Source organism: Rhinatrema bivittatum, chromosome 3 (assembly GCF_901001135.1).
Source record: "Rhinatrema bivittatum chromosome 3, aRhiBiv1.1, whole genome shotgun sequence".
NCBI lineage: Eukaryota > Metazoa > Chordata > Amphibia > Gymnophiona > Rhinatrematidae > Rhinatrema > Rhinatrema bivittatum.
The window spans coordinates 544512504-544535759 of record NC_042617.1 but is presented as its reverse complement, the minus strand read 5'-3'; the positions used below and the strand labels follow the sequence as shown (position 1 = coordinate 544535759).

General features: G+C 40.8%; 1 protein-coding gene across 3 annotated transcripts in view; it reads right to left on the bottom strand.

Annotated features, from left to right (window-relative positions):
- The window catches only part of TBC1D32 (TBC1 domain family member 32), a 661976-nt gene that overhangs the window by 619946 nt on the left and 18774 nt on the right, over nt 1–23256 (bottom strand). The window lies entirely within an intron of this gene.

Sequence of the window (23256 nt, the reverse complement as noted above, 5' to 3'; positions counted from 1 at the left end):
TACAATGCTCATCTCAATTTATTTATTTAGACATTTTATATAATGTCATTTCATGTCAAGATCACAATGGTTTACAAAATAAGTTAAAAAGAAAAAGAAAAATATTTATAAAATAAACTATACAAACTGTAAAATATACAAACTAAACATAATAATCAATACAAAATAGATTGTCACATTTAATCCTTCTTACTTCCAACTTAAATGTAGCTCTCATCATTTACTGCTCATAACTCAATAAATTCTCTCACTCTCTCTCTTAAACAAGGTTATATGCATTTTTAAACCACCATGTTTTCAGCTCACATTTAAATCTCTTCATATCAGTTAGCATACCAACATTTCAGGCAATGAGTTCCATAATTGTTATGATCTCTACTATGAGATCATAACAACCAACAGCTGTAAATGAATGCCAATGCAGCTTGAGGTCCTCACATGATATATGCTAGTCTTTAGTTTCAAACATGGGTGTTTAGGCACTCCACATCATTTTAATAAATTGTCTAGTTTTGGACTATAAATTCAGCTGATACTTGGTAATTCTGGCATACAGGATTTGAATTCTTAATCCCTTGTTCTAACAGTTCTGGTTGTGACTGTGCAGTGCTGTCAATTTCTCAGACTATAACAGAGCGAAAGTGGTTCTGCCTAAGTCACACAAATAGATGCCATTATTTTGGCAAAGTAAGAGAGACCAAAACAAAAAGTTGTGCAACTAACTGGCCAGTCCTTATTTCCCCTTTCTTTTCTTTAACAAAATTTATATATCACCAGTTAAACCCATAAAAGCAGTTTACAATAAAACTTAAAACAACCACTAACAAACATAACAAGCATATTTGTTTTGTATTTTTCTATTGCCTTTGCAGGAATGGGGTGTATTCTGACTCTCTTCTATCTGGGGCTGATGGCTCTGAAAAGGAGGCTCCCAAGATGGAGCAGAGTCTGCACTTCCTCCTCCTCCAGATTCTGTCTCATCTCTCATAGCTGGCCAGGCCCCTCACCTCTCTGACAATGGGAGTGTAGGCCAAACTAGGAGTGGGGGGTGTGTGTCTGTTAGAGGGCTATTCCCAGCAGCCTTCTAACCACATGGTATTGGCAGAGGGTTGCACCATCTAGTTTGTTTAGTCATTGCATCCTCATCGGTTTTATTCCTAGCTCGCCTCTTTGGGGGAGGATGGCTTGATATAGTTGACATCTTTATTATAGTGAAAACAAGGGGGAAAAAAGCTGTTGCATTTACTTACTATTAAAAATGTGTGCTCTCCCCCTCTCTCACCTTTAGAACCTGCAGCTGCTTGGTGCAGGGCTTAAAACAGTCCAATATTTATTTTTCATCTGGAGAGCAAATGGAAAAAGGATAGAAAAGTCTTCTGCTACAGTGAAAGCAGCTGTATCAGGAAATTAATGATGTTGCACAAGTTTTGATCTGGAAGGAAACTGGCTGGGTGATGCTGCAAGAAAAACTGCCCCCAAGGAGGTGGATGTGGTCACAATTGAGTAGGGGCGGTGGCAGTGGCTGGATTAATATATTTTAATTTATATTCCACCTTTCAGGGCACTTCATAGCATATTACATTCAGATGCTGTTAAGTATTTACCTATCCCCAGAGGGCTTACAATGTGTTGCCAAATAGAATTAAAATATAAAGAGAAAGAAGGAAAAATACAAACTAACAGTAAAATTATAGTTTTCAAAAAGAAGAACAAGGACAAGTCTCAGGTTTTAATGCCGGTCCAAATTGTCCCTGGTCAGATTACATTTCTCACCTGGTGACAGGATATATATTTTTCTATTTCTCCTGTTTCCCCTAGGAATATATGGATTTTTCCTGCTCATTCCTTTGTGGGAAGTCTTTGATTTTCTCTGTTTGTTTTGGGAAATGTGCCTCTGATATAACACAGTAGGAAAAGCATTGTATAACACAGTAGGAAAAGCATTTTTTCTATTTCTCCAGTGTTGAATTGCATACAGAGTGCAATTTATTTATATTCCACCTTTAGGCACTTCAAAGCAGATTGTAAGCCGATTCCCATATGTATTTTCCTGTCCCACAGAGCTCATAATCTTACCCTGGGATTCATCATTCCGCTATAAATATAGCAAATGAGTCGCAGAAAAAAAAAAGAGGGGCAGGGCAATAGTGAAACAGTGACCACATCAGGGCAGTGCATTTTCGCCTGTCACGGTTGTGGCCATGCTGCACACTATCGCCCCAATAGCGCCAATGGGCTTGGTTAATTCCGGTGCTACTGCCAGCAACGTGAAACATTATCGCCTGCAGCGGTACCGGTATCAAATTTTTTTTAACCCCACCCAAACCCTGCCCCATTCCCCTCATTTAAATGTCAGTCACAATACAGTAGTTATTGTGTGCATTAGGGTGTTATCACATGCAATAGCTCCCTAGCACACAATAACAGCCCATCGCGTTTTGATGAATGACCCTGCAAGGTTGCACCTGAGGCAATGGAGTGTGAAATGACTTGTCCAAGGTCACAAGTAGCATCAGTGGGATTTGAACCCTGGCTTTCCTGTTTCACAGCCCACTGCTCTAATCACTAAGCAGATGGCCAGCCAGTTCCTGAATGTTGGTAGATTTTTGTTGATATCCTTTTCCATGATCTTCTTCCTTTTGTTCTTTGGGAGGCATGCTTTTATTTTTTTTTTTCATTTTGATGTCCCATCACTACCTGTTTAGTTTTGATTATTACTATACTTCCTAGTAAACGTTATTGCCTAAAGTTTGCATGGAATAGTGTTCTGTTATAAACATATTTTTCCTAAACTACTTGCTAAGCTAGATATCTTGCAGCTGTGTTTATACTTTGGTATGTGGCCATGCTTAAAGTAGTGCTAAGGCCTCATTATTTTTAATATATGGCTATAAAGGCATATAATGTTAAGACACCTTACAGCTGTATCCTTCTGTTAGGAATACAGGTCAGAATTCATTACTGACTAAGCTTACATCTATTTTTGTGTCCAGTTTCTTCTCAATGATACATGTTTCGTATTGTTTCAGAGTGTTTTGTAAGTCCTAGGATTAGAAACTCAAGAGTTAAGAATCTCATGCTAATTCCAGCTCTGTACAGGCTTCATGCACTGTGCTGCCGCCCCCCCCTTCAGCTCCTTATCTTTCTCTGGTTTTCTTCTATGTGGATCCCTCTTTTCAGCCTCCCTGCTCATCCCTTCTCTAGTTTTTCCCATGCTCCTCCTCAGCCCTCATACTGCAACAGTCCTCCAGTCTTCCCCTCTGTTTCTCCTCAGCCTATTCAACCTTCCATTCTCCCATCCCTAATCAGTCTTCTACCTGCTGTAAGCCCTTCATTTCTCATAGGCTTACCTTTCACCTTCACATCTCCAGATGGTAGCAGTGGCACAAGGACTAGCAGTAGAGCAGCGTACATCAATCTGGATAGATTGATAGAAACCATATTGGTTTGTATAGTTGATTTTATTTTATTACTACTTATACACCATCAATCTGTGATACAAACTTGGCAGTTTACAATAGTGTTAAAATACAAATAGATGGCATATAATTAAGACAAAAAAAACAAACCAGACAGGGCCAGCAATTTATTATATTGCTGGTCCTGTTTCGTTTGTTTGTTTGATTCAGTGCAATACAGGATTTTTGGGATTTGGTAGTTTTTGGACCATAGATTTTAAATGTATGACTTAATTATAAGTACAATCTGCATCGAGAAATAAAACATAACAGCTAATCAAATTTCAAGCTACAAGAACATAAGAAATTGCCATGCTGAGTCAGACCAAAGGTCCATCAAGCCCAGCATCCTTTTTCCAACAGAGGCCAAACCAGGCCACAAGAACCTGGCAATTACCCAAACACTAAGAAGATCCCATGCTACTGATGCAATTAATACCAATGGCTATTCCCTAAGTAAACTTGAATAATAGCAGTTAATGGACTTCTCCTCCAAGAACTTATCCAAACCTTTTTTGAACCCAGTTACACTAACCGCACTAACCACATCCTCTGGCAACAAATTCCAGAGCTTTATTGTGCTTTGAGTGAAAAAGAATTTTCTTCAATTAGCCTTAAATGTGCTACTTGCTAACTTCATGGAATGCCCCTAGTCATCCTATTATTCAAAAGCATAAATAATCAATTCACATCTACTTGTTCAAGACCTCTCATGAACTTAAAGACCTCTATCATATCCCCCCTCAGCCATCTCTTCTCCAAGCTGAACAGCCCTAACCTCTTCAGCCTTTCCTCATTGGGAAGCTGTTCCATCCCCTTTATCATTTTGGTTGCCCTTTTCTGTCCCTTCTCCATCACAACTATATCTTTTTTGAGATGTGGCGACCAGAATTGTACTCAGAATTCAAGGTGCGGTCTCACCATGGAGCGATATAGAGGCATTATGACATTTTCCGTTTTATTAACCATTCCCTTCCTAATAATTCCTAACACTGTTTGCTTTTTTTGACTGCTGCAGCACACTGAGCCAACAATTTTAAAGTATTATCCACTATGATGCCTAGATCTTTTTCCTGGGTAGTAGCTCCTAATATGGAACCTAACATTGTGTAACTACAGCAAGGATTATTTTTCCCTATATGCAACACCTTGCACTTGTTGTCCACATTAAATTTCATCTGCCATTTGGATGCCCAATCTTCCAGTCTTGCAAGGTCCTCCTGTAATGTATCACAATCTGCTTTTGATTTAACTACTTTGAATAATTTTGTATCGTCCGCAAATTTGATAACCTCACTCTTCATATTCCTTTCCAGATCATTTATATATATATATATATATATATATATATATATATATATATATATATATATATATTGAAAAGCACTGGTCCAAGTACAGATCCCTGAGGCACTCCACTGTTTACCCTTTTCCACTGAGAAAATTGACCATTTAATCCTACTCTGTTTCCTATCTTTTAACCAGTTTGTAATCCACGAAAGGACATCGCCTCCTATCCCATGACTTTTTAGTTTTCTTAGAAGCCTCTCATGAGGGACTTTGTCAAACGCCTTCTGAAAATCTAAATACACTACATCTGCCGGTTCACCTTTATCCACATGTTTATTAACCCCTTCAAAAAAAAAAATGAAGATTTGTTAGGCAAGACTTCCCTTGGGTAAATCCATATTGACTGTGTTCCATCTATGTTGACCTGTAACTGCTATCCTTTATCTAAGGAACAAGATGCCAAATAACCACATTTTTAAACCTTTTTTAAAGAGCTTAGAATCTGAATCCTGTCTCAGTTCTACTGGCATGGTATTCCAGAGTTTAGGTCCTGCCACTGAGTTGGATCTGTCCCTTACTTCACTCAGATGTGCCCCCTGAATCACTATTTGCAGGAGCCCTTTATTAGCTGATCTTAACGTTCTGTTGGGGGTGTATAAATATAACTATGCATTTAACCATTCCACATTATTATTATATAGAGAGTTATGTATGATCGTCTATATTTTGTATTGGGCTCTAAATTTGATCGTGAGCCAGTGCAAAGATTGTAGGGTTGGTGCAATATGTTCTAATTTCTTGCAGCCTGTAAGAACTCTTGCTGTTGCATTCTGTAAAATTTGAAATGGTCTTATTGTTGAGTTTGGTAGGCCAAATAAGAGTGAATTGCCGTAGTCAAATTCACTAAAAATTAGAGTTTGTAGAACTGTTCTGAAATCAGTTTGATGTAGGAGCGGTTTTAATTGTTTTAATATAGTTTACGATAACCACTCTATTTTTTTGTTTGTGTGTTTTTTCATTGAGAATGATACCCAAATCATGCCCATATTCTGATAATTCGATTTTTGTCTGATCCTTTAGATGTGCAATTGGTTTTGGGGATACACATGATATTTTCCTATTCAAAAGATTAGTTTTAAATCCTGAAATAAATAATTTGTTGAATTAGTTGTTTGATGCTAAATTTCCAAAAGTTTTTAGGGCATGTTCAATTGATGTTTTATCGTAACGAGAAGTTGGATGTTGTCTGCATGCTGTTATCATGGCGATGCTGTATATATCAGAGGCTTTTGACTCAGTATCTCTTCAAATTTTGATTAAGAATCGAAGAATTAGAGACTGGAAGATCAGTTAAACAATGGTTTGTGTCACTTATGAATGGAAGAACAAAGCAAGTGATATTCAATCAGCAATCATCTTCTTGGGCTCCAGAAAAATGGGCTGTACCACAAGGGTCGTTGTTTACAGCACCCTTGTTCAACATTTATTTGTGCCCCCTCTGTAATAAATTAGAGTTTGGGAATGTTGCTCAAGGTATATGTAGATGATGTTCAGTTTTTGTTTCCTGTCTATACATCTGCAGATGCCATTTATGCCCATATTTCTGATACATAAATTGTTCTGAATGGAAGAGAATAATTTTCTATTGAACGTGTCAAAGACAGAAACAGAGTGGATTGCTCATCCTTCCATTCTGACTCCATTCTCTAAGATTTTGCTCGAAGATACTATTATCCCTTTTGCGTAAACAACTAGGAATTTGGGGGTTCTTTTTGATTCCCTTTAACCTTTATTCCACAGATGAAAAAAAGTTGTTTGTTCATAGATTTTTAAATTGAGAAGCTATGAAAATTGAAGTATGTCTTGGATAAGAAAGACTTTAGGTTGGGGATTCAGTCCTTTGTATTATCTGCAATAGACTAATGTAATGCCTTATACATTGGACCAGGTACAAGCCTTGATTATTAATGAATGCTGCAGCTAGATTGGTAACAGTCTGTCCATTGAGGAACCATATCACCCTGATAAAGATATCTTTGCATTGCCTTCCAATACAACAGATAATATGTTTTAAAATCTTGACATTGGTATACCGAGTAATGTATGAGGAAGGTCCACATTGTCAGAAAAATCTATTTCATTGGTATTTATCTGCTCACACTTTATGATCTTAAATTCTTATCTTTTGTGCTGCTATTAAGGGAGTACAGTAAACAGAAACTTGCAATTGCACCTTTTCTAGGATTGCTCCTGAATTATGGAATAGTCTCCCACCATCTTTGTGCCAATTGCAGGATTATAAAGTTTTCCGGAAACAAAAGCATATCTGTTTTGGGAAGCTTTTTTTTTTATTCTGACAAGCAGAATATTAACAAAATGCTGTTAACATAATTATAATAAAATATTAAAAAATAAAATAATATTCTGTATGTATGTAATGCCCCTTGAGCACTTACCATCCTGGCGGGAGCTCCCCTAGGGCACACTCCATCAGTCCTCGTATTCTTGATGTCTAGTGCATCTACCTGGGTAAGAAAATGTTAGTGGGTGGGAGATCCCTCCTTTCACCCCAGGAAAATAAATGGACTGTGAACAAGGCTGGCAGTATGTACAAATATATAAAGGTTTATTAGACTATATGATTATATACATTTTTACATGACTTTGTACATCACTAACAGGATACAGAACAGTACACTTATCTACTCATGGTTATTAGTCTCAGGTCATACAAATATATATATTTCCACAAGATAGCAAGAACATTTAATATTTGGGGTTGTTGGTACTCACTGTGTAGTACCATATAGAACAGGAAGGACCTCTTGCGTTCCCGCTTAATCAAGTATTATTATCCTCCCCCTTTTATCCCCAGTCTCACCTATGTGAAAAATGCAACTGGGCCAGTGGGCACTGCTGATCGGGGAGGAAATGTCCATTGCGTCTAAACTGCTGCCAATCTCTGCACACTTCTGCTAAACTGACAGGTCCACTCCTTCCTTAGGGGACTCGACTCTGCCTCCCAGTCCACCACTGGGGTCCGTGACTTCCTGGATGACTCTCCTTCATCTCCTGGTCCACACCTTCCAGGGGACCCAAATCTTGGTCTGCTGTTGGGGGACCCAACTCTGCCTCCTGGTCTGCCACTGGGATCCATGACCTCTTGGGTAACTTGATTCTATCTTCTGGTTCACACCCTCTCGGGGTACCCGATTCCAACTCCTGGATTCTCCACTTCCCGGGGAATCAGACTCTACCTCTTGGTTCGCCACTGGGGTCCCCGCCCTCCTGGAGGACCTGTCACGTCCAAAGCTGCCGATGGGGTCCCCTTCATCCTAAAGGACACAACTCCACTTCCGGATCCACCGCTATATTTAGGATTTTCTTCCTTCATAGGAGGGTTTTCTCTTGCTTGGGTTTACAGCTCAACTAGGCTCATGGCTTCCTTATTGCTCAGTGATTCAGGCTCTCAGCAAATCGAGCTTCCAATGTTTCCAGCTCAGCTAAGCCTATGGCCAATCATTCACTGTTATCCAGCCTAGAGGGATCGCCTCCTCTTCTCAAGACCCAGGCAGAACTATGGAAAGAGAACTTGTGCAAGCCCTTCCATTCGGCCAGGCTCTTCATTTTTCTCTTGTCTGAGAACTAGGTACCCAAGGCTTCTGACGTCCGTTGATAGCCATTGTGAGAATCTATTTGCTTCCTAGGATTGTTTTTCAGTAGTCCTCTCACAAATCCCGCTCTCAATCAAAATTCTGCAATATAAGACTTTTTCAGTAAAAGTAACTTGGGATTTTTCCATCCTTTGTTTTTAAAGTGATGTTTCACTGCAAGTTACCAGCAGTAGTCAAGGGGGCTGTGACATGCAAATCCCTTACCTGCGTCTCTGACTCATCTATTCAATGGTCATTCAACCACCTTCACAGTAAGGAGTCTGGAAACCTTTTCAATCTCACTCTGGCTTTCCTGGGCTGGTGGCTCATGTTACACAGCTGCATTGCCTTTTTTTTTTTTGCTGCACTTCACTTAAATGGTAGCATGCATTTTATATCAGTTAAGTTAGCCAATAGGTCTATCCAGTTAACTTAACTAGCCACACTGCGGCTGAATATGGATCCCTTCCTTTTTAACTCAACACACAATTAACCTCAGGAATTCATTGTCACAGGATGTAGTTAAGGCAGTTAGTGTAGCTGGATTTAAAAAAAAAAAGTCTGAACAAGCTCCTGGAGAAGTCAAACTGTTATTAACCAAGTAGACTTGGGGAATAACCACTATTTATCATTGCACAATAAGCAACATGGGCTCTTTTTTTCTGTTTGGGATTTAGCCAGATACTTGTGACCTGGACTGGCCATTGCTGGAAACAGAATACTGGACCTGATGGACCCTTGGTCTGACCCAGTATGACAATTCTTATATTATGTTCCAATGGCTGCTCAAAGCAAGGTAAACCTGCATAAAATATATGCTATAAAACAAGTATGACATAGTAAAATTAAAATACATCATATAATACATAAAATGTAAAACAAGCTAAAACCACAGATTTAAAATCACAAATATGAACTGGAAAATTGATAACCATACTTTGTGAACACAAATAAAGTCCTAGTAACCCCAACATAAAACAGCAATAGATATCTAAAAATACCTAACTTAAAAACAGGTCTTAAAATTCTGCATAACTACAAACCAAGCTATCCCCTATATAGCAGAATGTGTCACAAAAAAAAAAAAAAAAAAAGGGGGGGAGGGGGTGATGGTGGGCAGCTGGCCACATCGCAGCCTTGCGGTTTCGCCTGTGAGTGTGTGACCACACCACACACTATCGCCCCCATAGCACCATGGGAAAAGGTGTAGTTATTTCCCATGGTGCTTCCAGCGATAATGTGAAAAACGTTATCGCCAGCAGATAACTCCGCCCAAACCCCTAATTTTAATAATACTGCCGCGATACCAAGACATCACACAATAAAGAATGACCCTGTATGATAGCTGTGATGGCCTGATGCAGTCCCTGAACAGCCAGTCCTCTTTCAGCAGCCTCCAGTGCATCCCACGCATGTGACAGCTTTGATTTAGAGGATTACCTGACATTAGTAATGCATACAGAAAAAAAAATTTTTTTTGTTTGCTTGTAACAAAAAATTATCAAAGCAGAAAAAAAACAGAAGATAAAACATGGAAACAAAGACCAGATTTCCCGTTTTCCCACTGTTCCCTCACCAATCCTTCCCCGGACCCATCTAACCCCACCTATGAATCACAAGAAGTCAGAATCAGGCAGGAGCAATCACCAGTTACTCCTACCTCACTGGGTCCCCTTTTTCAAACTGACACTGACCCACCTCAAGGCCGGTACTATTCTAGTGTATGGCATGTGTTACATGTCACATGGAATTAACAGTGGAATTTTTAAATTCATTCTCAGGCACCTCTGTTTATTTTTATTTTTTGCTAAGGTATTGTTTCAACATAAGATTTGGGGATTTTAAAATTTTAGAGGAAAGAATACTCTAGAACAAAAAGGTTTATAGTATGAGGCTCTTAGAGGGATTAACTTGGGTACAGCATCAGGATATGGATGCATAAAATGGCCTTCCAGAAGAGGTGATGGAGACAAAGAGAATTAAAGAATTAAAGGAAACATTCAATAAACACAGAGGATCCATAGCTGTAAAGAAAAACATTAGAACTAGGGACGGTAACATTCAAGCGGGCGCAGATATACGCATGTGCATCAGCACAAGCCCAGAGACCTGGCAATTTTATAACATGTGCACACATGTTATAAAATAGCCTAAGGGGCAAATCTTTAAAGGTACGAAGTGGGCACAGATTTGTTCGCGCAACCCGGTGCGAACAAATCTACGCTCACGCATGTTATAAAATCCAGGGTCGGCGCGCGCATGGGAGGGGGGGTGCACAATTGTGCAACCTGCGCGCGCAGAGCAGCCTCGGAGGGAACTTTCCTTCCACCTCCCCCCACCTTCCCTTATCTAACCCACCCCCCAGCCCTACCTAAATCCCCCTCCTAACCTTTTATTAAAGAAATTATAACTTGCGCGCGCCAGCTCGCCATCCCCTGGCACACCCCCGGGCTGGCGCCCCGCCCGCTTTTGCAAGCCCCGGGACTTATGCAGCCTTCTTTGTACCTGTTCTAATTCTGCTATATCATTTTTCAGATGCATTGACCAGAAGTACACACAATATTCAAAGTATGGTTGCACCATGGAGCAATATAGAGACATTGTGATATTCTTTGTTTTATTCTCCATTCCTTTTTTAGTAATTCCTAGCATTCTATTTGCTTTCTTGGCTGCTGCCACATAGTGAGCAGAGGGTTTCAATATAATACATACAATGACGCCTAGGATCTTTTTCCAGGGTGGTGACTTCCAATATGGAAAATTGCATTGTGTAGCTATAATTTGGGTTGCTCTTCCCTAAGTATACCACTTTGCATTTGTGCACATTAAATGTTATCTGGAAGCCCAGTCTCCCAGGGTCGCAAGGTTCTCTAGCAATTTCTCATAGTTCTACTGTGAATTAACAACTTTGAATAATTTTGTACATAAACAGCAAATTTGATCACCTCACTTGTTGTTCCCATCTCTTGGTCATTTATAAATGTGTTAAAAAAGCAGTGGTCCCAGTACTAATCCCTGGGATACTCCACTATTCACCATTGAGAACATTTTTATAAATTGGAGCATTCGCTCGTTTTTTGTTTTTCACTTTTGTGTTAACATCTTCAGTAACACACATGCGATTATAGGCAGAGGCAGCATTGGTGCAGCAGTCACATTAATGAATATCTTGTCTGTGAATGGTTGAAAGTCATTTCAGGGGTGGGGCTAGCAGCCATTTATAACTCTTTTACTAGCAATTCAAGGTTTGATGACTGTATTACCAGAAGTAAGACACTGTCAATGTTAAGGGATATTAAGGTACTGTTTATCGAATTTAGGACTTTGTTTACTAAGCATTTTTTTCAGACACAGAAAGGGAGAAAAGCCTTAAACGAGGCCCTTAGTTTGATAGATTTGGTTTCAATACTTTTAAACACAAGATTTGGTAGCATTGATTCTCATACTCATTTTCTTTTTATTTATTATTTCTTTCTAGATGCTACTGAAAGTTAAACCCAATACAGTTCAAATATCCCCATGGTTTCAAGCGGACGCTAGGAAATAAGTCTGGTATTTTTTCCTTATATTGTCCTCCTGAAGAAGCCTCAAGGGTTGAAATGGAGGCCTTTGTTAGAGTTTTTGTTTTAATATTTATACAACATAAGGAGATTTTTTAATGAGAATATAAGACATGAAAGTCAGTATACACCAAATGTATTACCTGTTTTCATTGGCTTTATAATTGATTACATTTTATTATAAAGATCCATGTGAAAAACTGTGTATGGTCAATGATGATTACAATTTGAAGTCAGCTCAGGTAGCAGTATTACAACATGATATGCTTACATGACGGATACAGTAGCAGTGTTATGAACTGGCTTTTTCAAAGGTTAAGAAATTTTCACATTTAAAGATTATAATATTGTTATTATAATATATTCACTTTTTTGAAATAACATTTGTGAATATAATAGAATTTGTCTAAATGTTATTCATATTTAAAGATGAGTTTTAAAAGTCAACTGCGTGCACCAATTAGGGAATGCACGAATATGCCAGGCTGGTGCGCACCAACTGGATTTTAAAAGCCACCTGGATACACACGTAAATGCTGCTGCACAAAAATATCGGAACTTCTCAAAAAGGGGCGGTGGTGGGGCATGGATGTTTCAGGACTTTAACCAGAAATTTGTGCGAAAATACTTATGTAATCTGGCGCATGCCGAGGGCACCTGCCACATAACTTTACTTCTGCTATGGATGACGTGCAAGTAAAAAAACAAAAAACAAGCCATTTTGGAGAGGTTTAAAAAAGGGTCTGGGGTAACTGGGGAGGGGGTGTACAGGCTAGTACACCAGGGGGTGCTGAAGGACCTCTCTCTTAGCTGGGTGAACTAGGAATGAACTGGTGAAACTGGCAAATGAGTCAGTGCATGCCCCTTTTAAAATCTCCTCATTTAGAGGCAGATTTTAAAAGCTCGGCACGCACAAATCCTGGGATATACGCATGTGGCCGGGCCGCGCGCGTCTGCTGAGTGCATTTTCTAAGTGGTCCGGCCACGCGTGTATGTCCTCGTACATGCGGAAGTACTGGGCTTTTAAAAAGGGGAAGGGCCGGGGCCAGCTAAGACAGCGCCGACCGGTGCGCACAACTGCTCAGAGGAGCAGGTAAGTTGTAAAACAAAAAACAAATTTAGGGTAGGTGGGTGGCATTTAGGGGTCAGGGAGGAGAAGGAAAAAGGAAGGAAGGACAGATAGGGGTTTAGGGAAGATCTCTCCCAGTCCTCTCCTTTATTGGAGCAGACAGGGAGAGAACTGGGGAAAGGGCAGATTGCATTGGCGCACATCCAAAATAATACCCCTCCCCGTTAAGCGTGTGGGTTGGCACCCGCACGCACATGGGCATGCCAATATAAAATCGGGCACACATGTGCATGCAGGTAGTCAATTTTATAACATGCACGGCTAGCCTCGTTTTTACTTCCCGTACCTTTGATAGCAGTAGGAAGGCGCAGGTATGCTCCGGTGATCTTCTTAAACACTAACTTGTGCTTTTAGAATTTTTCAGTGGTTACATGTTATAGGTTTTTCTATATAAATGTTTTGTTTTTTATAGATACTGTATTATTTGAACTAGTTTGCAGTTTAAACATTTGTCCCATTTCAGGTTTTCAGTGACCAATATGTTTTGTATAGGAGTAAATGAGTTTAACTTTGAATTTAATTGTATTTAAAATTATAAATTTTGGTATTTTATTTATACAATTTCTGCATGCCTCTTTTTAAGATTTACATTAGATTTTTCTAATGTTGCATATACTCCCTGAGGAAGCCTTGCCCAGCAAAACATAAGGCCTTTGTCAGGGTTTCTATGTTCGGGGCTTTAACACTCAATTGATTTCTGCCTCAATCGACATTTAATTACTTCTGAGGCTGCATACAAGGCTATTGGGCTACAATATTGAAAGCACTCATGCATTGTATTTATGTATTAAATGCTGAGACATCGCTAAAGTATAATTTTTTTGTACGTTTAAATCTATTCTTTTCTGTGTCACTATTTTGTCTTTATAAAACTTTGGTTAATTAAGTTTCTTTTTCATATATATTTAAATGGTATTCTATAATAAAAAAATTAAACAGATTCTCATTAGTGTTCTATATAATACGTAATTTTTTGGAACACTTTTTTGTCTTAGTTTTTGTAGCAATACTATTGAACAAGTAGTGTAAGTATAACAACTAAAAATAAACAAACACTACTAACAAAAAATGTTTAGGAACATTAAATTCCACATCAAAAACAACTTCCCTCTCATATTCTGCTATTTATAATAACTCAGAATTCTAAAAAATTGTGGGAAGAAATTGTTCTTAGAAAATGCATATTTTGGGGAAAAAGCCAGTTCATTACTTAATGAAAAAACAGCAAGCAAACTTGTAGGTCATTCGCACCCTGTGCCAGCAGGCCTCAAGGAACTGTAATCAGCACTGGCAAAAGCCCCCAATTAAATTAAATATAATCGCCAAAAAATCTTATCTGGAAAAATATTTAAAGATCATATGGTAAGTACTGAATAATGTGAAGCACCATCATTATAAATTAAGTCACTACGTTGTTTAAATTAACCGGCCTGACTCTGTAGTATTACAGCACAGTGTTAATAAACACTTAAACGTTCCCAAGTTAAGGCCTCTATTTCGCTATCCGAAGATGGCTTCCTCAGGGGAATTGGAAAATTGACACTGGCTGTCTGCAATAAAGAAAAACAAACAGTTGTTAGAAGTGTTTTCTGCGGCATAAACAAGTTATTCATTCTCAACCAAAAAATACTTACTCTGAAATGTAATCCAAATTAATTTAGGCGAACAAACCCTATAAATTCAAATGTTCAAAAAAATTCTGAAAAACATTTTTTTTTTAACTTGTCATAGGATTGTCTGTAAACTCTAAAGAACGTTCTAGTCTTGTCTATGTCACACATACTCGAAAAGGCCGTTGAACAAAAAGATTTATGTAGATTCAGGCACTACTTTTAAAGATTTGGTTTCCAATCTCTCTGATGCTGTGTGTTGAAGCATAACATTCCATTATATGCTATAGAGCATGCGTCAGTAGCGAGTCAATGGAAAACGTTAAATACAGGCATCCAATCAAAATCGTGTGTTAGAAAGCAAATCATATGTCAAGAGCAAAAGTAAAAATGAAAACACAGAAGTATGCCAAATTGGATGATAAGAAAGACAAAACTTTATTTATCTCAGGGAAAATATTTCTTACTCTAGAAGATATTTTAATAAAATACCTCCCACTCTACAGATAGGTTGAGGCCATTGGGTACAACTGTATTCCAAACAAAGATAAAACATTGTTCCTTCTTTCGTAACAATGCTATGTTGCCTCCCCGATGTTTATTGAGTTGATGTATCACAAAGTATTGGATATCATCAATCGTATAATTATACTCTTGCCAATGTCATACTATTGGTGCTTCCAGTTTTGCAGTTCGAACACAGCTCTTGTGCTGTATATGAGTTTTTACTGGTCCTTTAGTGTGGCCTATATATAATAAGCCATATAGGCAAACAATCACAAAAATTACTTGCTTAGTGTTGCAATCTGATTTTTCTTGTATTTGACTACAAATCTGTTTATTGGTGGCCAGTAGTAGTTGGTGTTCCACCTTCACGGAGCGGAAGGATGGAGGGCTGCTATCTCAAAAAATAAAAAAATAAAAAAATAAAAACAGGGGTGGGTAAGAGTATGGGGTAAGGGTGTGGCCTGCTTGTTACAGCGGTTGCTACCCCTAATTGAGCTGGACGTTCACTTGGATGCAGATATGGCGCTGCTCTCTAAATTGGTGGTGGGGTGGAGGGGAATTAGGGCTGGAGGGTACTGGAAGCCAATAGTAACAGGTGGGAGAGAAAAAAAGGGGAAAAAAATGGATAAAGTGCGTAGCTTGCTGGGCAGACTAGATGGGCCTGGAATGCCCTTCCGGAGGAAGTGGTGAAGTCTAAAACTGTGAACGACTTCAAAAGGGCATGGGATAAACACTGTGGATCCATCAAGTCCAGAGGGCGTGAATAAAGAGGAGGCATTCAAACACTGCACGGAGCAGCAGTAGCCACAGAGGCATTCACGGAGCGGGATGCCAGTGGCCAGTAGTTGGTGTTCCACCTTCACGGAGCGGAAGGATGGAGGGCTGCTATCTCAAAAAAATAAAATAATAAAAAAATAAAAACTGGGGTGGGTAAGAGTATGGGGTAAGGGTGTGGCCTGCTTGTTACAGCGGTTGCTACCTCTAATTGAGCTGGACGTTCACTTGGATGCAGATACGGCGCTGCTCTATAAATTGGTGGTGGGGTGGAGGGGAATTAGGGCTGGAGGGTACTGGAAGCCAATAGTAACAGGTGGGAGAGAAAAAAAAGGGGAAAAAATGGATAAAGTGCGTAGCTTGCTGGGCAGACTAGATGGGCCGTTTGGTCTTCTTCTGCCGTCATTTCTATGTTTCTATGTAAGGGAGGTCCAGTTGGTGAGTGGAGAGAAGGCCTGATAGAGTCAGTTGTGACACTTTGTGTACTTTACCTTTTTTGCAAGTGATGAGACACACCAGGACTCAGATGAGCTAGGCTCCAGTAGTCTGGAAAGTTCTAGGCAGTATCCACAAATTCTGCCAGAAAGTCTAGAGGCACAGAGCAAGTCTGAAGACGATGGATATCTGGAGATTGTAGCAGCCAGAGAAGACCATGAAAGAGAAGTGGCAAAAGACCAGGAGCACACTGATGTATTGTTGAAGGATGAGTCCTTCCCCACCTATCCTGAGCCCATTCACCAGAAATCTTTGGACAAGATGGCAAAGAGGGAGCAGGCATAGGAACAGAAGAGCCAAGCTATTCTTCAAGATCAGAAGAATAGTTGCCTTTCATTCCAGCCGAGAGCTGAATGCTTAACCAAAACGATAAGGTGGCAGTCCTCCTTGTAGTCATACATCAGGACATACAGAGCTAAAGAAAGTGCTGCTAGATGACCTGCAGGGTGTTACAAGGTGCTGCAAGAGGAATTGCATACCATGAGTTCTACTTGGAGGGAGATGCTTCAGCAATTGCTTTCACGTCAGGCAGTCATAGGGCCCCTTGAATGATGCCTCCCCTCTGCATTTCTACCATCACTGTTTCATCCTCCACCAGTCTAGTTGGAGGCTTCCCCCTGCATGTCCAATACCAACTTTGATGCCTTCTCCTATGGCTCCACTACCTCCAAGTATACATCCTCCACCAATGCCTCCACCACCTTAGAGAATTCCTTCTCCCCAGCTACTGACAATCGTGTCTCCTCCTCTCTCTAATAAAAGCATGGCCTAATCTTCACACCCTCTGAAGAAAATAATAATACCAGAGCTGACAGGCCTTCATCCTCGGAGCCCTGAAACCTCGGCTCTCAAGAGCCTTTCTTGCCTCCAGTATCCTCCTGCAGCTATCATCCTTTGCCACTGCCTTCTATGTCCATGGCCTCTGAAAGAACACCAAGTATAGACAAAACACCTCTGTGCAGAAAGAACAAAATTATGGTAGGCCAGGCTACCTGAGCACCCCTGTTCTGTAAAAAAAAAAAAAAAAAGTAGATGTCCCCCCAAAAAAATAATGTTTATCCTACATACAAATGTCAGCTTTTATCTCTAAACTATAGCATCATTGGTTAATTTATCTCTAAAGGAAGGTGGTGTTCCCTCGGCATTAAAACAGGCAACTATTCAGCCTGTTTATAAAGGGGTAACTTACCATTAGACATGCCCTCAAGTTATCGCCCAATATCAAATTTATTGATCTTGGGTAAATTACTAGAAAAAGTGGTCTATTCACAGCTTTCTCACTTTCTGTCAGTCAATTGGGCCCTGCATCAACACCAATATATGGAAACTCTTCTCTGCTCTGTTGTAGACTTTTTGCTTCAGACTTTTGATAAGGGGAGAAAGAGGCAATTTCTTTGTTTTTGGACATAGATTCAGCATTCGACACGATTTCCCACAATGTGTTGTTGGAGAGGTTAAAATCTATGGGGATTGGAGGAACGGTCTTTGCTTAGTTCAGCTCTTATTTAGAGACTAGTAAGCAGCATGTTTATTTTGCAGGGAATCAGTCTGATTGGTTTAATACCCCCTGTGGGGTTCCCCAAGGCTCTGTGCTGGTGGTAGCATTATTTAATATTTACTTAAATATTTACTCTTTGCTCTGTTTTGGATAAATGTATGCCAACGATTTACAGTTGGGGTTTTTTTTTAATAGTAAATGGTGATTTTAAAACTGCCCTCAACCACACAGCAGTCAGTGTCTTACTAATTAATGATTGGATGAAAGAAAATTATAAACATAAAACTGAAGCAATTTGCTTTTCACGAGAGCCTGATTGCCTTGCTAAACATAATATAGTATAGTCTCCATATTGAGAACCATAGTCCAATTTAAAGGCTCAGAGTTGCTTACCTGTAACAGATGTTCTCCGAGGACAGCAGGATGTTAGTCCTCACATAGGTGACATCATCAGATGGATCCCCAATATGTAAAACTTTGACTTGGCACATTGAGCATGCCCAGCATTCCATATACCAAGCATCCATGGGGGTCCCTCTTCAGTCTTATAAAACAAAAATAGGAGAAACCCAACTCTGCTGGGTAGCAGGCAGGTTTCGTGAGGATTAACTCCTGCTGTCCTTGGAGAACACCTTTTACAGGTAAGCAACTCTGCTTTCTCCAAGGACAAGCAAGATGGTAGTCCTCACACATAAGTGAATCCCTAGCTACAGGATGTCCCCTAACATAAAAGGGACCAACAGGCACACAATCTAGGTGCCAACAGGCACAACAACAATGGTGTTGTTGGTAACGAGAAGGGGAGACAGCCTGAGCCCAAACTGGGCCCTAGGCAGGAAAGAGTTGGGATCTACACCTCAAAACAAGTTCTGAAGGACAGACCGGCCAAACCTACTATCGCATCGGCCATCCCTATCCAAGCAATGAGATGTGAATGTGTGAAGAGAACTCCATGGCACAGCTCTGCAGATCTCCATGGAGACTGCTCGAAAGTGGGCCACTGACGCTGCCACGGCTCAAACAGGGTAAGCCTTGACATAGCCCCCAAGATGCAGTCCTGCTTGGGTATAACAGGAGATTCAGTCTGCTAGCCAATTCGATAGTGTCCGTTTGGCAACAGCAATACCTAACCTAGTTCCATCAAAAAAAAATAAGTTTGGGTGGACTCTCTATGGGCTTCTATCCACTCCAGATAAAAGGCTACGGCTCTCTTGCATTCCAAACTGTGCAGGGCTTGTTCCTCTTGGTGAGAATGGGGCCTAGGAAAGAATGTTGGCAGGATGATAAACTGGTTAAAATGGAAGTCAGTCACCACCTTAGGCAGGAACTTAGGGTATGTACAGAAGATCACCCTATCATGGATAAGGCACTAAGGCCTGGAGCTCACTGACCCTGTGCACTGAAGTGACACCACCAAAAATATGACCTTCAAGATCAGGTACTTCAGGTCACAGGGGCGCACCAGCTCAAATGGAGCTTTTATCAGCTGAGCTAACACCATGCTGAGGTTCCAAGACACAGCGGGAGGCCTTAGGGGAGATTTCAACTGAAGCAGACCTTGCATGAAGCAAACAGAGATAGGCGTACCATCTACACCATGGTGGTATGCGCCAATTGCACTCAGAAGAACCCTAACAGAGTTGTCTTCAAACCAGTTTCTGATAGGCATAGAAGGTATTCAAGCAGTTTTTGTATGGGACAGGAAAAAGGATCTAAGCCTTCTGCTCACAACACACAGAAAACCTTCTCCACTTCAGGCCACAGGACTTTCTAGTGGAAAGCTTTATAGAAGCCACCAGGACCCAAGACACATCCTCTGAGAGATTGAGTGGTTGCAGAATTAACTCTCAACATCCAGGCTGTGAGTGACAGGGCCTGGAGGTTGGGATATTGCAACCTGCTTTGATCATGTGTGATGAGATCTGGGGAAGTCTACAGTCTGATCGGTCTCCAGATGGATAACTCCCGCAGGAATGGAAACCAGACCTGTCTCACCCAATAAGAGGCTATGAGAATCATAGTCCCTTTGTTCTCGCAAAGCTTCAAGATAGTCTTCGCTACTAATGCAATCAGAGGATATGCGTACAGAAGACCCTCGCTCCAATGTCAGGCGAGGGCATCCAAGACTGTTTTGTTGCCTGTCCTATACAGGGAGAAGAACTGAGGCACCTTCCTTTTCCCAGGCACGACGAGAATAGAACCACATCCAGGTTTCCCCAGAGCTGGAAGATCAGATTTTTGACCCCTTAATCCAGAGACCATCCATGGGGTCTGAAGGCACGACTCAGTCTGTCTGCTAATACTTTCTCCATTCTGGCCAGGTACATGGCCCCGAGCACCATCCTGTGGGACTGGACCCATGACCATAATCTGGACCACTTCTTGACACAGGAGTTACAATCCCATACCTACCTTCTTGGCGACATACGACATAGCTACTTGGTTGTTGGCTTGAATCAGGACAACTGATCTCTGAAAGCCCACTCAGAGCTCCAGGAAATTGATTTGGCAACAGCATTCTGAGCAGACTAGATATCCTGAGTGCTAAACCCATCTAAGTGAGCTCCCCAACGCAGGGTGGATATATCCGTGGTTAGGACAATTTCGATAGGTGGGTTTTGAAAGCAGATCCTCTGTTCCAGATTTGAAATTACCTGCCACCAAGACAAATTCCCAGAGGGGCAGGGTGCCTCAGATGCAGTCCTGGAGGCTCTGTTTAGCCTGATATCAATGCGACCTCAAGGTCCATTGGGCTTTCCACATGTACAAGCATGCCAAGGGAGTGATGTGAACTGTTGTTCACATCAATGTGGGTGTATGTGTCCTGTAGATCGAGGGTGCATAGCCAGGCTCCGCTTTGCAGAAGGGGGCTCAAGGTGCCCAGGGAAACCAACTAAGATTTCTTTTTTTAGAAACTTGATCAAGGCCTTTAGGATGGGATGGAGTCGTCCTGTTTTCTTTGGAATCAGGAAGTACCTGGAGTAAAATCCCCACAGGAGAACAAAAACACAATAGATGCCTCGGTCTTATTTCAGTATTTATTAGAACAGAGATGTGCTCAATAAATGCCCATTTATTGAGCACATCTCTGTTCTAATAAATACTGAAATAAGACGGAGGCATCTATTGTGTTTTTGTTCTCCTGACGGCTATCATAGATCGCCTACCTCTTTGTTTTTTTTGTAAAATCCCCACATACTCTTTGCCCTGGTGGAAATGGCTTGACCGTTCTGGCCATTAAAAGGGAAGAGAACTCTGCGAACAGTACCTCCTGATGTGCTACCAGCCTTCAAAAAGGACTCGAAGGGCAATTTGATGGGGCATCCAAAATGTTTAATTGGTACCCTTGGTGGACGATGGAAAGAGCCCACTGGTTTGCAAAGAACCGTAGCTTACTCTCAACCGGTGGATCCATCACCCCTGGTATGGGTGACCGGGCTATGCTCCCTATAACCTAGTCAAAACCCCATCCCCAAAGTTAACTAAGGTGCTGGCTAGGCCTTTGGAGCTCTGATGCTATGGATGGGCATGAGAGGGTGGAGGATAGTACTTTATCTGGCAAAAGAAAGACTTCTGTCATGATCTCGCAGACTTCCAGATGAGGACGACAGGTTCAGAATGCTAGCAGAGATTTGCTGGAGGGTCTCATGATGGTCCCAGAGCTTGGCCACTGCATCCTTTACCTTATCTTCAAAGAGATTCTCTCCAGTACATGGCACATCAGCGAGTTTTTCCTACATCTCCGGTCTGAGATCTGAAGCCTGCAGCCAGGCCATTTTGAAGGCGCCGATTCTCATTGTAGAGATCCTCGATGCCATTTCGAAAACATCATAGGTCGCTAGGATCTCATATTTTCCACTCCAGGACCTTATGCACCAGTGACACGAGAGTGTCCTGCTGCTGTTGAGGCAGCTGCTCGGCCACCTCCTGCACCTGCTTTCAGATGTCCCGCAAGTACTGGCTCATGTAGAGCTGGTAGGAAGCTATGTGGCAACCATGACAGGACGAAAGAAAAGGGACGCTAGATCAAACTTGATGGCAACAGCCGCTGATGGCTGATGGGCATCAACCGCACTGCTGCCCTGGTGTAATGATACAAAAGGAAACTTACCAAAAATGTTGAAAACCCTAAATCGCTAGAGGGAGGACAGAAAGGGACCAGACATCGATCACTGGTACAGCAACCACCTAAGACTGCAAAAAAAACCCGCGTGGAACAGTTTTCCAAATATAGGCCAAAAAGCCCAAAATTACGAGGCTCTCTAACCACAATGCTGCAGCTCCATGGAAGAAACTGAAGAGGAACCCTGCGTGGACACATGGTATAGGGCAGGCTCAATGTGACAGAGTCAAAGTTCTAGGAACTTCGACATAGGTTTTCCGTGACGGGGCTCCATCTGATGTCGCCTATATGTGAGGACTACCATCCTACTTGACCTCGGAGAAAGTACGCAATCTTGGTTTTATATTTGATGCTAGGCTAACTTTTAAGGCTCATAATCAACATGTTTTAAAACATGGATATTTTAAACTTAGATTACTGAAACATTTAAAGTATGTATTGGAGCTGCATGATTTTCAGACTGTGATCCAAGCATTCTGTCAATTTCTGTAATTTCCTGTTTGTGGGACTGCCTGTAACTTCTTTAAAAGCAGTTCATTTATTGCAAAATTCTGCAGTCCAGCCAGTATTGGGTAGTCATCATTGGAAGCATGTATCCCCAAGGCTGCGAGAGCTTCACTGGCTTCCCGTAAGATATTGGATTGATTTTAACATTTAGTTTTGGTTTATAATGCTTTCAAATTAAAGGGCCCTAGCTATTTGGAAAATTTACTGAAGCCTTATGCCCTAGTCACGTGTTGAGATCTGGTGATAAAAATGTATTAGCCATTCCTACAATCAAGACAGCATGATTGCAAGAGTCACGTTTAAGAAAATTTAGCAGCAGGTCCTAAATAATGGAAATCTTTGCCTATAGCCCTGCGTACTGTCTGTACGCTTATTTATGCAGGCTTTAGAACTATAGGGATAAACATTGCTCTTTGGTGTTCAAGCAGGGATTTTGATTTTATATTGTTGATTTTATGTTTTATATCGCCTTAAAGTATGCATCATGTATAATTGTTATGATGCTGTTCCAACTGTGATCCACCTACCATGATTTATCACTAGAGGCAGAATATAAACATTTTAAAAAGTAAGTAAATAAATAATTCCACCTTCACCTTTGAAAATTTCTTTGTATCAGAGAGTGTTCCTTTCATCTACAGCCTACTGTTGA